This window comes from Bos taurus, chromosome 12, assembly GCF_002263795.3.
Source record: "Bos taurus isolate L1 Dominette 01449 registration number 42190680 breed Hereford chromosome 12, ARS-UCD2.0, whole genome shotgun sequence".
NCBI classification, from domain to species: Eukaryota; Metazoa; Chordata; class Mammalia; order Artiodactyla; family Bovidae; genus Bos; species Bos taurus.
In genome coordinates, this window is record NC_037339.1 from 69,058,304 (window position 1) to 69,073,937 (window position 15,634).

At 42.7% G+C, this 15,634-nt stretch overlaps 1 non-coding gene across 1 annotated transcript; it reads right to left on the minus strand.

The window, feature by feature from the left end:
* Positions 1-771: 771 nt before the first annotated feature.
* TRNAF-GAA (transfer RNA phenylalanine (anticodon GAA)) lies at positions 772-844 on the minus strand. Its single transcript has one exon. It is a non-coding gene; the product is annotated as a tRNA-Phe (tRNA).
* Positions 845-15,634: the final 14,790 nt, after the last annotated feature.

Here is a 15,634-nt window from a genome sequence, read left to right on the forward strand (position 1 = left end):
TAAAGTAAAGTAAAAGTCACTCAGTCGTGTCCGACTCTTTGCGACCCCGTGGACTATAGCCTATCAGGCTCCTCCGTCCATGGGATTCTCCAGGTAAGGATACTGGAGTGGGTTGCCATTTCCTTCTCCAGGGGAGAAGTTACTGCTGCTGCTAAGTCACTTCAGTCGTGTCCGACTCTGTGCGACCCCATAGACGGCAGCCCACCAGGCTCCCCCGTCCCTGGGATTCTCCAGGCAAGAACACTGGAGTGAGTTGCCATTTCCTTCTCCAATGCATGAAAGTGAAAAGTGAAAGTGAAGTCGCTCAGTCGTGTCTGACTCTTAGCGACCCCATGGACTGCAGCCTACTAGGCTCCTCCATCCATGGGATTTTCCAGGTAAGAGTACTGGAGTGGGGTGCCATTGCCTTCTCCAGCCCCGGCAGAAAGATCTACTCTTTTCTCACGGCTACCAGCGCGCATCCGCCTCTCACCACCCGGGGGCGCTACGGTCACAGGATCGCTGCACTTCCGGCTCTCCGCTGGAGCAGGGCGGCTGCAGCCCCCACGCGCCGTATTGCGCACGCGCAGCAGCGCCTCCGACGCCAGACCAGGAGACGCTCCGGAAGTGGCCGGGAGGAGAAGCCACCTAGGGCTGCCCCAGAACGGCTATTTCCACTTCTTGCTCGCCCTTCAAGTCTCAGGCTTTACCTGGGCCGGAATTAATGAGCCAGGCTACTCTACAGAAGGGAATCTACGAAATTCAAATGTCTGGATTGAAAAAGAAAGGCTCTGCCGAAACCCGGGATCGAACCAGGGACCTTTAGATCTTCAGTCTAACGCTCTCCCAACTGAGCTATTTCGGCGCCCTTTTTGTCGCCCTCACAGTAAACTATCACTGAACTTCTGACGTTGGCTTCTTCCGTCTCTTCCCAGCAATCACTTAAAAATGTTTCTTCCTTGTCAAATTAAGTGGTTTTCTTTTTTTAATGTCTATACCTAGATGTCTGCCTTTTTATGAGCCATGACTAAATAGCTAAGTATACGTTACTTAACTTTTTCCAGTATAATCTGAACCTCTGGTTTAATCGTCGACAGCCGGCAGCATGAACGAGCCGGTGTCTCGGCTGCAGGATTCAGGGGTCGGGCTGGCCCGCAGCCCGGCCGAGCGGGGTCAAAATCAGCGATGGCTGCGCGCCCCCCGCCCCCAGGGCTCCGCGGCTTATTGGCACCCGGGCTCAGTCCGCCCACAGCTGTTTCCAGCGGTCCCGATGGAGGGTGTCCCATTGGCAAGCCCCCTGCCCTAGGAGTAGCCCCTTCCAGCTGTGACCGCACACTTTTCATTATTGGTATAGACAAGAAATGGACCAGGGCATGGAGGCAGAGCTGCAGTCTCCGCGATCCCGGGTTCTCGCCCTGCTGCGTTTACCTGCCACCACGCTGCACGGAATCAGCCAGGTACATCTTAAAAGCTTGGCGAGCTCATTGACCACGGTCACCCAATATCAATACTAAATGTTTCTGAAGCACCAGCTACGTGTCAAGCACAGACACTGCACCGCCCAAATGCCCTTTTTGTTTTGTTTTGCCTTTTCCCCCCTCTCCAATCAAATTGTAATTCTCCAAAGGCGGGGTTGATTATCACCGCCGTTTTACCCACTTACATGGAAGCTTCACAGCCAATTTTGAGGGATAGATGTATGTATGCATACGAATATGAAAGAAAAAAATGTTTGAATATGGGGAGTGATAGCCATCTCCAAGGTCGCTTTCTGAGTTCCTTTGTTGTAAATCCAAACAGAAGAACTTGGCATTTATCAGAAGTCATTGGTTAAGGAAGAGAAGAGACCAAAGCGAGCTTGGGGATGGATAGAGTTCTGTGTAGGCTTAGGAGAGGTTGGAGTGGAAGAAGGAAAAATTTGGAGCCGCTTCCTTGTGCAGGTCAAACGTAAAGAGGTGGGGAAAGAGGGTTTTTCTTGAATGTCATGAATGTGGCTACCTTTCACATTCTCCTCCAAAGACTGTAGGGAAGGCTTGAACCTGGGTGACTAGGAAAGTGACAGGTAAGTTTTAATGGGATTTGGAATGGGTGTAGGGATGAGGAAAAAGTTGGAGTTCATCACCTACCCCTATCTTTGCATCAGGTCCAGGCCCTTTCCCTGGGGAGATGGTAAACATACCCTATTCCATACCCTCATGTGAATCCACTTCCAACTGGCTCTAAAGATGAACGAAGAGAATCTGGACCACTACCCAGTGGAGACCACAGCACCGATTTCGACCATTATTCTGCACACATGAACCAGAAAATGTGTATCAGGGACCTTAAACTCCCCTTCTTGTATCTAGTGATGACGTTAATGCTGATCTTCAGTTTCTTTGTTCATGGCAGGAGATGGCTTACATAAAAAAAAACTCTGTTATGAAAAAATATTTATATATACCCTTTTTTCAATTTATGTGTTACCATTTTTTCCAAACAGTTACAAAGATGTTGGACACAAATACTTAATAAATTGTGTGGGCCTGAGTACTTCATGAAAGGAACTGTTTGGTATTTCTTCTGGCCTGAGGGCATTGGAAAAATTTACTGAGACAGGAGGAGCATTATATACAGAGAAAGTTTGGAAGCCTCTAGCTTAGTGCCTTGATGCTGATAGCAGTGTTGAATGAAAATTACTACTGAGTTTGGGAGAAAAATCTGCTTTGTTCTCAAGATTATAGAAGCTAGAAGAACCATCAGGCTTCTGCAGAGACCAAATGCCAAGGGCTAAAGTGAAGGGAAAAGTTTATGGACATGCTCACAGTCGGAAGGGACTGATGATAAGTTGGCATCTAAATCAGTGAAAGGACTCCATGTTGAAAAGAAACTTTGGCTGCAGTCTTGTCTCCCAAAGTAGTCCAAGGATTCTGGCCAACTCCAGTCTAATTACCTATGATAACCATGAAGACTAATTATGGGAACTAACTAGAAGATCTAAAAATAACAAAACTGAAGAGAATATATTGTATATAGTTATAGTGTCTAATAAATTTTTGAACAACTATCGATTGATAATCTGTCCTGAACTTTGCTCCTGGGACCTCACAGTCCAAAAAAGTAACACTTATTTTTATTTGCCTCTGATTTTAGTCAGTATTTCTCAAAAATGTTAGAAAGAAGGGAGTATATCAAAAGGACATAAGAGCCAGTTTGAAGGGGCTCTTACTGGCCAAATCTGGGGAAATCTAGGCTTCAAAATAAATAAGGAAGGTGATAACTACCCCTTGAATAAAATAAGAATCCATGAGTATAATAATGCAGAGAAAATGAGATTGAGGGTTCTAGCCAACAGGTAAATAATTTGCATTGACCGAAAAATGGCTCAGAGGGTAAAGCCATCTGCCTGAAAGATGGAAGACCTGGGTTTGGTCGCTGAGACCTGGTTTCAATCCCTGGGTCAGGAAGATCCCCTGGAGAAAGAAATGGCAACCCACTCCAGTACTCTTGCCTGGAAAATCCCATGGACGGAGAAGCCTGCAGGCTACAGTCCATGGGCTCACAAAGAGTAGGACACAACTCAGCGGCTTCACTTTCACTTTTGACTGAAAAATATGGATGGAGTGGTCGCATTGAAAATCACCATTTTCCAAGCATGATAGTAAAGACTGGTTGGGTCAAGAATCATCAGTGGATGCTATGTCTTCAGGCAAAATTATACAATGGGCAAGATCATGGCATGGTCTCAACGTATCTCTTTGTAGATTCCTTAATAGTTGCAAAGGGGAAATAGAAAATATACGGTGGGGAAACTGGACAATGCCTTAATCTGGTCATCAAGATGAACCTCACCAGTGAAGGACACTGAAACATCATGTGCCTGCTAATGTGAGTCCTTCAAAAGGACACAGCTTGCCACTTCAATCATGGTCCAGTCAGGGATGCATAACCTGAATGGAATCATGAAGTAACATTTAACAAATCGTAATATAAAGGCAATCAAGTAAATGACTGGCGTATATTCTTCAGAACTGTTAAGGTGATGAAAGCAAAGAAGAGCTGGGCCACTGTTCCAGATGGAAGGAGGCAACAGAGACATGACAACTGAAAGGTTGTTGTTGAATCATGCTAAGACACCGGGATTCTTGGCCCCCGGAGGAGAAGAATTCAACCCGGGTCCAGAGACAAGGCTTGATCACTCAGAGCTTTTGTGTAATTAAGTTCTATTAAAGTATAAAGGAGATAGAAAAAGCTTCTGACATAGGCATCAGAAGAGGGCAGAAAGAGTACCCGCTTGCTAGTGTTAACAATGAAGTTATATATTCCAAAGAATGTCTGGAGGTTGTAAAGACCTCATCAGACCTACTCCCATAATTTACATTTTAAGATAACAGAATTAGCCAGAAGGTTTAATCCAAAGACTGTCCTCAGGCAGGATACATTATTGTTATATAATCCTAAGGAATGTAGAGAAGGAAAAAAAGTTTGTCCTTTCTTCCTCCTTGAGAATTCCAGACCCCTCTCTCCTTGGGAACCCCTAGACTCCTTATCAACCTGCCTAGGAACTGACTCTCTCACAACTAAAAGTAATATGTGATGCCGAACTGGTTTCTATTCAGGAGGGAAAATGCTTTAAGGATCGTAGTAGAGCAATTAAAAAAATTAGAACACGGGCTATAGATTACATAAAAATGTCATGTCAATGTTAAAAAACCATAGCTAGGTGAGGAAATATCCTTGTTTTAGGAAATACCAGTGTATTCAGGTATAAAGAAATATCATAGCTGCAGCTTACCCTCAAATGGTTCAAAAAAATAAAATGATGATGTGTGGGCAAATACAAAGAGAGAGAGACACAGAGAGAGAATATGAAAATGTAAATAGGGGAAAATATTGAAAGTTGGTGAACAGGGGTAAAAGATACTTGGGACTTTTCTGTGCCATTTTGTAACTTTTATGAAAATTGGAAACTCAGAATTAAAAAGAATTTTTAAGATTGCTGCTCTTCTGAAGCCAAAAAAATTTCCATTAGAATCATGGTAATGCTAGATATGGCAGAGATCATGAGGTTTATTTAGCCCGATCCACAAATTTACATATCAGGAAACAGAGACCCAGAGATGCTACAGACAGTTTGCTTAAGGATACCGTCTTAGTTGGCCTGGGCTGCCAGAACAAAGTACCATAGATGTTGGGAGGGTGGAGTGAGGCACTTTAACAGCAGACATTTATTTTCTCAAGGTTTGGAGGCTGGGAAGTCTAAGATCAAGGTGATAACAGAGTAGGTTCCTCTTGAGAGCGCTCTTCCTGGCTTGCAGATGGCTGTCTTCTCACTGTATGCTCACATGGACTTTCCTTGGTGCGTGTTCATGGAGATCTCTCTCTCTCTCTCTGTCTCTCTTTGTCTTCTGTCTCTGTCTCATTGTCTTCCTCTTCTTCTAAAGCCACTAATCCTATTTGGTTAGGTCCCTACTTTTAGGACCTCCTTAACCTTAAGTACCTCCTAAAAGTTCCCTCTCCAAATACAGTCTCAATGGCAGCTAGGCTTCAATATGAACTGGAAGAGAAGAACAGTTCAGTTCATGCCAGTTACACAGTTAATTTGGTGCAGAACTGATTACTGATCCACAAAGCATATTCTACAGCCTCTACCAAATGCTCTTAATTTTTTTTTAAAAAAAGACCCCATTTCAATGAAAAATCGTCATGAGTCTAAATCTGTATCTGGAGTTTGGGGTTAGGGCTCAGCTTCTCTTGTAGATGCTTTTTTTTAATGGGTATCTCTATACCTCTTGAAATTCTCTATATGTAGAAAGAATTTTTTTCTTGATGTATAGAAAGAGATTTTCTCCAAAACTTATATATTAAAGTTGTAACTTAGGGGAGCAGTATAAAAAAGTTAGTAGATTGCAGATATCATCAGTGTGCTGAATTGATCCAAAAGAAGTTAATTTATTTAAAGCCATTAAACACAAGTCTATAAAGACCTTATTGGCTTTTTTGTTTTTGTTGAATCACAGACATCAATATTAAGCCTTGGGGTATACTTACAAGGCCAGAAACAATTAAGTAAATTATACTTAAGAACAACCAACTGAGCTTTTTCTATATTCTAATCTAATCCTCCCACATCCATCAAGCAAACACTTAACTAGCCATGTGGATTTTGCACGATGCCTTAAAGGCCAGAGAACTTGGACTCCAGAGCTTGAGTTTCAGAGGCTTGGCCATGCTTTAAATAATTGTCGGCTTGTCTTGTCTCCTTTCTTGATGAACTGGGCCAGCCTCCCACCTGCGTCCCTGCTCCATCTCCCTACTCCACCCTATTCAGCGATTAAGGAATAAGACCTGGTTATTCACCCAAAGAAATAAGGCAGAATAAACAAGTCAGGACTTCCCTAAATCCCTTGTTTAAAAAAAAAGAAAGAAAGAAAGCCAGAAACAATAAATAAATCTGTCTCTTCCTTTGCCCCACTGAAGATGCACGAAGTGAAAGCGTTTGTTGCTCAGTCGTGGATGGTAGCAGACCAGGCTCCTCCGTCTATGGTATTCTCTAGGCAGAATACTGGAGTAGGTTGTCATTCCTTTCTTCAAGGGATCTTCCCAGCCCGGGGATCAAACCCAGATCTCCTGAATGGCAGGCAGATTCTTTACCATCTGAGCCACGAGGGAAGCTAAGGATGCACAAGGCAGTGTTAAATGACCAGAGGCTCAGAAAAGGAGGACACAGAAACACCTGTGCTATTTGGTCCTGATGCTTCTCCAGCCTCCCAGGTGCCCAGCACTCTTGACTCTCCCCTCTGCTTTCATCCACCACTCTAGCTCTGTCTGTTGCATCCTTACACCCTCAACTCTGTGTCCCTCCACTGGCCACTTCCTGACCCACCTCACTTTTCCTTGGGACTCTTGGTGACAAGTCAGTGCTTCTCTACCCTTCCTCCCTGTCCCCCTTGCACACACAGGCCAGAGTTCCTCTGGAGGACATTTTTGCTTGGAGGGATGGGGTGAGACGGACTGCAGAGCTAGCTTTGCTGCTTGCTGTGCTCAGGATCTGCAGTGGGAGGCAGAAGCCTCCTGGAACGTGGTCTCCTCTGTCCTGCAGGGGGAGTTGTCAGGGCAGGTGTCCAGGGCGCTCCTAGGTTATTCAGAAGGTAAAGATCTGCCTGCAATGCAAGAGACCAGGGATCCCTGGGGCAGGAAGATCCCCTGGAGAAGGGAATGGCTACTCACTCCAGTATTCTTGCCTGGAGAGTCCCATGTACAGAGGAGCCTGGAGGGCCGCAGTCCACGGAATCTCGAAGAGTAAGACACAACTGAGCGACTAACATTTTCACTTTTTTCGGGTTACAGGGACAGTAAGCAGAGCCCTGATCCCAGACTCTCCCACTCAGCTATCCAGCACCTTCCCTTCATTAGCAGTTGGGAAACATTACACTCAGTTTTCTCCAGCCACCAAAGGCTGCATAGGGTTCAGAAAGGGCTGCAGCTCCACGCATTTTCCCATAGATGGTTGGGTGTCCAGAGCTTCCTCGAGGGACAGGAAGGAAGCCATCATCACATCACAGATGGAAGTGTTCAGACGGTTAATTTATTGCCCTCTTGATGATTGGGTGGTTGGAAAAAGGAGAATGCTTCAACTTGGGAATGACTGGGGCTTCCCTGCTGCCCCATAAGGAATGGGAGGCGTAAAATCAAAGTATTTTTTCCTGTCTCCGTGAGACGTAAATACAATCACATGTGAGAGACATGCAATCACACCGGTGCTTGTGTAATATTTACAGGTGATCTCACATTGATCAGCTGGGACAGTGGCCTCTGCTTTGTGAGTGAGTCAATAAAAGCCCCAGAGGTTAATGATTCCGTGAGTCATACAGTCCTTTGGTGACAGAGCTGGGACCAGAACTCAGTTCTGAGCCCCAGGCCAGGGTGATCACACTGCACAATGTCTGTCCCTGTATTAGACCAGCTTTACTGAAATATAGCAGTGGATTTAAATCTATAGTCCACATGCACATTGGGGGCATTAGGTTTTGAGGCAAGCGGTCTTCTTGACCTTAGCGAGGAATCTTGCTGTTTACATGAACCTGGCTCATTTCCCCAAGCACAGGAGCAAAGTTTATGCTGATGTTGCTCTGAGAATCTTGAGGCCTAATTGCTTTCGATTCACAGTGCTCTGATGAAACTCTGGACTCAGAAAAGGACCTGCTAGGAATCGTTTATACCTCAGTGTAAATGGAAGTCCTTCAGCCCATTGTTATGGGCTTCCTAATCCTGCAATATAATCGTGCCTAGGCATCACCTATGAAGTTCATTTCAGTTCAGTCACTCAGTCGTGTCCGACGCTTTGCGATCCCATGGATGACCTATGAAGGCTTCTTGCCGAGAAATGTTTGACCCGAAACTACTCAGGTCTCTAGGTAGACCTAACTTTCAGTTTGTAAGAAATTCAGAAAATGGAGAAATAAGTAAGATGACACATGAAAAAAAAAAACTAGACAAATCCGGAGAATAAGACATTCTCTAAGACTTCTGGTTTGCTGTCTTCAAGATACCAGCGTTATGAAAAAACAAAACATCAAAAAGATGGGGATAGAGTTCTATATGAGATTATTAATAAAAGGACATAACCCACAGTAATGTGTGGACTTTTTTTGGAGCCTGGAACAGAATATATACATAAATAAAGAGAATTTGGGGGATAGAGAGGGAAAAAATGTTTTCTTTCTACTCATTTTAGGTTTCCTAGATGGAGTCCTGTAAATGTTTCTGACAAAAGGTAGATTAACAAGAGAAAAACATTTTGTTTCTTAACCTGTGCATTGCACATACTCATGGAAGCCCCCAGTGATGAGTAACTAAAAAAAGTGATCAGAGGGACTTCCCTGGTGGTCCAACGGCTAAGACTCTGCGTGCCCAGCACAGGAGGCCTGGGGTTTGATCCCTGGTCAGGGAACTAGATCCCACACGCCACAAGTAAAGATACAATGTGCCACAACTAAAGCCAAATAAATAAATAAATATTTTAAAAAGAAAAGAGTGGTTAAAAAAATGGTATTGTCATTATGCAGGAGAGTGCTATGGTTTTAGGAGATTTATGCTGAGGTATTTAGGGTTTAAATATCACCAATGTCTATACCTTACTTTTATGTCTCAAAAATACACATATATAGATAAAATCAAATGGCAAAATGTTAATGATTGTTGAATTCTAAGTGGAGAAATTTATCTCTCAATTTTTCTGTATGTTTTACATTTTTCATAGTGAAATTTTGAAAAAGATAAATATTAGTCTTATAGATCCTAGAAATTTCCAAATTCTAATGCTATTTTTTACTAAAGATGTAAGAACCTGTTAATGGAATCTTAGGCATCAGAATATAGCTAAAAATCTATTTTGTGAGAACAGAGAAGCCCTTTCCAAAATCCATGATTAGTCTAAGTAGCCCCTTAGTCCATCTAGTGCTGGTGCTTGTCCTATATATTTCTGGAACATATTTTTAGAGTCACCAAATTGGGACATATGGTCTTACAAAGAATATTTCCCTCCCCCCACTTCTGCTTTTACACACATAAAAGCCTCGCTGCTGCTGCTGCTAAGTCACTTCAGTTGTGTCCAAATCTCTGTGACCCCGTAGACAGCAGCCCGCCAGGCTCCGCCATCCATGGGATTTTCCAGGCAAGAGTACTGGAGTGGGTTGCCATTGCCTTCTCCAATGAAAGCCTTACAAAGCTGTAAAAATCAAAACATGTGTAGAAGTGATTTTGTTTATTGAATGTATAGTGAATCTCCTTTCTGGAAAAAGAAAAATAGCACAGTTAAGTGAAATTATGCTGTTTCAAGACTTGGAAAACAGTTGCATACCTTGTAGTCAACTCCAATGTGATTTACAGCAAAATCTTTAACTTTACAAGGTCAACTTAATAATTTATCATGACATATGTTGGGGATTAAAATGTCTTCCTTGTCTTTTATTCTTAACTTTTAATTTCCTTTTTGAATCAGGCTTTCAGTTTTGACCTTCATAATTACTAAGGAAAATCAGATTGCAGTAATTAGAATATTGCAGAAACATCATCTAAAACTATGGTTTGATTAGTCCATTAACTTCCGCAACCACAATTTCAGCTCCTAAGAATTTTAAACTGATTTAATTTTAGCTATGTAGTATATTCTTCTTTTTTTTTTTTTTTTTTTTTGATAGCTGAAATATTTGTAGAGTAAGTCTAAGGTAGCACACTTACTTATAAAGTTAGGAGGGCAAAAGGAAAACCTGCAGAATAGCTGATTAGGTAAAGGGAAATGTGTAGTTTCTAAACAGTAGTACATAGAATTTTCGCTTGATATGTAACACTCAAATAGCTAACATAATTTTACTTTGGAAGCTTTTTTCTGGACAAAGAAAAATTGCTTCACTTAGGTTTATTCTGTTGAAAAATATGTGAAGGGCTGAGCTCCAGAGCCATTAATCAAAGTTTAAAAATTTGCTAGAAATAGGAAGATGCTTCTCAAGAGGCTTATTTGGCCTCTCTTATTTTAAAAAATTTCTTTTATCTGTATATTCTAGTCAGCATTTTACCCTGAAAATGTGCTTTCCCTTCTGTTCTTCCCCTATAGCAGCTAATTCTCACAACTGTTGCTAGAAAGGGAGTAGTGTTTTCATTCCAAGTCAGTAGATGAGGGGCCAAGCAAAATATAGAACTGTCATTAGACTTTTTTTTTTTTTTGGCTGCCGCTTGGCATATGGTATTTTAGCTCCCTGACCAGGGGTGGAACCCATGACCCTTGCAGTGGAAGCACAGTCCCAGAACTGTTGTTATCAGACTTTTGATTGGAGGGTTTTCCATCAGTTTGGAGTCAAGAATTGCTTCCTTTGCACCTCAAACTTGACCTAATTAAGTCAAGATGATGAAAAGGAACTTTCCTACTTTCTGCATGTGGGATAGAAGGATTCCACTGGTAAAGTAGAATATTTTCTGCCCTTGGGTAAAACTCGTCTTTTTAGGAGTGTGTCAATTTAAACATAATGAGTTTGGTTATAAACACAACAATATTAGCAAGACTGGCTAGTAAAGCTAAGAGATCAAAGAAGAATTAGTCAAAGAATTAGTCACTGTAAGTTTCTACAGTGAAGGACCAAAGTGAGGATTAAAGAGCAGTCCTTCTAGACAACAACAAAGTATAAGTGAAATCTGTAGCAGCTGCAAGACGCAAAACTGGCTTACCACTTAAAGTGTGAGGTTTCAAGGAAAATGTGAGCTTTAGGTGGTAAGTGGCATGTGAAAAAGCAAGGGGTTCTGAGTGGAGTGGGGATATGTGTGTGGAGAGAGAGGCAGATAGAGTCCAAGAAAGACAGAGACAGCGATGAAGAGCCTGCTCCTTTAAAACGCCCGCAATTGAATAGAGATGCTGCATGTCCAGGTCATGGAATACAGAAACAATTGCACCACCAGGAACCACAGATCTAGCGGGGCACACGAACACAAACCTATAAACAGATGTATCAACCAAGTAATATGTGATGGTAATACAGAGGACAGAACCTCACCCTCTGCAGGTGAGGCCAACTTTGGTGAGTGGCTGACATTTAAATAAGGTTTTCAGGGTTGACCAGAAGTTCTTCAGATGGAGAGGCGGTTGCATTCTGGCAGCATGGACAACTATGCTAAGGCACAGGGCCTGAAAGGGCCTTGCATCCAAAGGAGACCAGCATGGCCAAGTGTGAGGGCAGCTGTGGATGGACCTGAAAGGCAGGAGGCAGCCTGGGGATGGGCCACTCTTTGGAGATTCATGCATTGGGCAACAGGGAACCCAAACATATTTTCTGCATCAGGGACTGGTTTGATTGATATCCTCTTTTCCAGTAGGTCAGTGGGCAGGGCTGAAAGATCCCAGTCTCTAACCATGCGGCCTTTCTAGGGACCCGCCCCATCCCTGGACTAAAAGCGCCACCCTAAGTCACTCAAGTAGCATAAACAACTATGATCAAAAGTTGATCAAAAGCTCCTTAAGAAAAACAAAGACACTCCTGTCATTCAAGAAATACCAAGGGTTTTTGGAGCCTGCCAGGAGCCTGGGACAAAGACCAGATATATTTATTTATTTTTTCAAATATATTCCTTATTTTACCATTTAAGGCTTCCTGGACCTGGGTCATCCTTACGCAAGTATGTGAAAGTCACTCAGTCATATCCAACTCTTTGGGACCCCATGGACTGTAGCCTGCCAGGCTCCTCTGTCCATTGGATTTTTCTAGGCAAGAATACTGGAGTAGGTAGCTATTTCCTTCTCCAGGGGAGTCTTCCTGATCCAGGGATTGAACCCAGGTCTCCTGCATTGCAGGCAGACTCTTTATTATCTGAGATACCAGGGGCCCAGATGGTCCTTAGGGTTGGCCCTAACCTACCTTTACTCAGCTCCTTGGAAAACTGGTCTGGAATTCCATTTCTCTATTTCTCCAAACTTAATAACTACTCAATTCTTTATTATCCTCATGCTCTCATTCTCCCTCAACCCCACACTCCACTAAAATGACTAGAAAATTTGCCTGTACAAGGCTGAAGCCAGTGGGCCCTTTTTAAGTCTTTGCTTTACTGAACTTCAACTTGCCACCTGCTTGTTATTATATATCTGTCCCCTTGGTGTCTGTGGTATAATTTCCTCTTGTTCTCTTCCACTTTTCATTTTTATTTTTTTTTTAACCACTCCTTCTTAATCTCCCTGGCTTTCCTGCCTGCAGTTAAAACCTTGGTATTTCTTATGGCTTGTCTGTGAATCACCCATCAACTTTGTTATTTTGTATATTCTCCTTGTGGAGATTTACCATTTAACTCCTAAATACGTTTCTGTAGATCTCAAACCCTGCCCACCAGTTCAAACATCAGGTTCATGTTTGACTGTTTGCTAGATATCCCCAACTCAGGGTGGCTCAGGCCATAAAGAATCTGCCTGCCATGCAGGAGACCTGGGTTTGATCCCTGGGTGAGGAAGATCCCCTGGAGAAGGGAATGGCTATCCACTCCTATATTCTTGCCTGGAGAATTCCACGGACAGAGGAGCCTGGAGGGCTGGAGTCCGTGTCCTTGGATATCCCACAGATCCCTAAAACTCATACACATGTGCTCAGTCATGTCCGACTCTCTTGCAACCCCATGGACTGTAGCCTGACAGGCTCCTCTGTCCATGAGATTCTTCAGTCAAGAATACTAGAGTGGGCAGCCATTTCCTCCTCCAGGGGATCTACCCGACCCAGGGATCAAACCCATGTCTCTTTCATCTCCTTCATTGCAGGGGGATTCTTTACCTCTGAGTCACCTTGGCTTCCCTAAAGCTCACCATCTGTGAAATAGAATTTACCATTCTCCACTCTTTCCAATTCAACATTCAAAACCTTAAAATACCACCTAAGAAAGTGCACCTCCCACGTATAATCAATCAATGAGTTTTTTAATCTAAAGAGTTCTCACTGCTGTCACCAGTGCAATGTGTTTGGGGTGTGGTACTTCAGGCCTTATCATCACCGGCCTGATTTACTGCCACGGCTTCATAACTTGGATCCCTGCAGGAGCTCAATCTTGCTTTCCTTTAAATTCATCTTTCATCCTGTTGCCAGAATGAGCTATCAAAAAAGTAATTTTTCAGTCAATAAAAATGGCAAAAGATCTCATAATATGTAAAAATGTTCATGATACATTGCTTAATGAAAAAAAAAAGCAGGCTCCTAAACAGTAAGTTCATTCGAATCCCATTTTGGTCTTTTAAAATGTGTATATACGTTCCAAGAAATGAAATGGAGAACATACATCTGAATATTAGCCAGAGTCTTTGTCCAGTGGTAGACCCTGAGTGGTTTGTGTTTTTTATTGATTTAGTTTTCCGAGTGTTCTGCAACGAGCACGTTAGTTTGAAATTAAGAATTAGATAAATCTCACAAATCCAATGATGTTGATTTCTTCCTTAAAATCCTGAATTAACTCTCTGCTGGTGCTGGAATAATGAGGTATGAGTGAGTACTCAGTCATATCTGATTCTTTGCGATCCCATAGAATGTAGCCCACGAGGCTCCTCTGTCCATAGAATTGTCCAGGCAAGAATACTGGAATGAGTTGCCATTTCCTTCTCCAGGGAATCTGCCTTTCCAGGGATTGAACCTCCATCTCCTGAGAGGCCTCCTGCATTGCAGGCAGATCCTTCACTGCTGAGCCACCAGGGAAACCCGGAAAAATGAAGTAAAAGCACTTTTTTCATGGCAGACAAGCCCCTCCACGGCCCAATCATGTTGCTGTCTGGCCTCCTCTCCCAGTTGTCTCAAATCATAGAGCAGAGGTTCTGAAACATTAGTGATCAGAATCACTGGGCCCCATCCCCAAAGTTTCAGATTCTGTAAGTTTGGGATGGAGCCCAGGAATTTGCAGGTCTAACAACAGATAAAAATGCTGTTGGTCTGGGTACATATTAAAAAGATTTTTATTATTGTGCTAAAATTTACATAGCAAAAGATTTACTATGTTAATTATTGTTAAGTGTACAATTCAGTGGCATTAAGTACATTCAGGATGCAACCATCATCCACATTCAGAACTTTTTCATCATACCAAATAGTAACTCCGCACCCATTAAGCAATTATTCCCCTCTTCTCTCAGCCTCTGCTCAATCTCTGCTCTACTTTCTATGTCTATGAATTTGCCTACTTTAGGTACTTCAATTAAGTGGAATCATACCATTCCATTGTTTGTATTGACCACATCTTTTCATTCATTTATAGATGTATATTTGGGTAGGTTCCAGCTTCTGGAATGTTCTTTAGAACATTGGTATACAAGCACCTGTTTGAGATCCTGTTTTCAATTCTTTGGGAAATATACCTAAATTGTTGGATCATATGATAATTCTATGTTTAAGTTTTTGAGCCCTTAATCAAATTTATTTCAAACTGGAGATCAGTTCAGTTCAGTGACTCAGTCACGTCCAACTCTTTGTAACCTCATGGACTGCAGCATGCCAGGCCTCCCTGGCCATCACCAACTCCCAGAGTTTACCCAAACTCATATCCATTGAGTCGGTGATGCCATCCAACCCTCTCATCCTCTGCCTTCAATCTTTTCCAGCATCAGAGTCTTTTCAAATGTGTTGGCTTTTCGCATCAGCTGCCCAAAGTATTGGAGCTTCAGCTTCAACATCAGTCCTTCCAATGAATATTCAGGACTGATTTCCTTGAGGATGGACTGGTTGGATCTCCTTGCAGTCCAAGGGACTCTCAAGAGTCTTCTCCAACACCACAGTTCAAAAGTATCAATTCTTCAGTGCTCTGCTTTCTTTATAGTCCAACTCTCACATCCATACATGACTACTGGAAAAACCATAGCCTTGACTAGACGGACATTTGTTGGCAAAGTAACGTCTCTGCCTTTTTTTTTTTTTTTTTGTCTCTGCTTTTTAACATGCTGTGTAGGTTGGTCATAACTTTCCTTCCAAGGAGTAAGTGTCTTTTAATTTCATGGTTGCAGTCACCATCTGCAGTGATTTTGGACCCCCAAAAAATAAAGTCTGACACTGTTTCCCCATCTATTTGCCATGAAGTGATGGGACTGGATGCCATGATCTTAGTTTTCTGAATGTTGAGCTTTAAGCCAACTTTTTCACTCTCCTCTTTCACTTTCATCAAGAGGCTCTTTAGT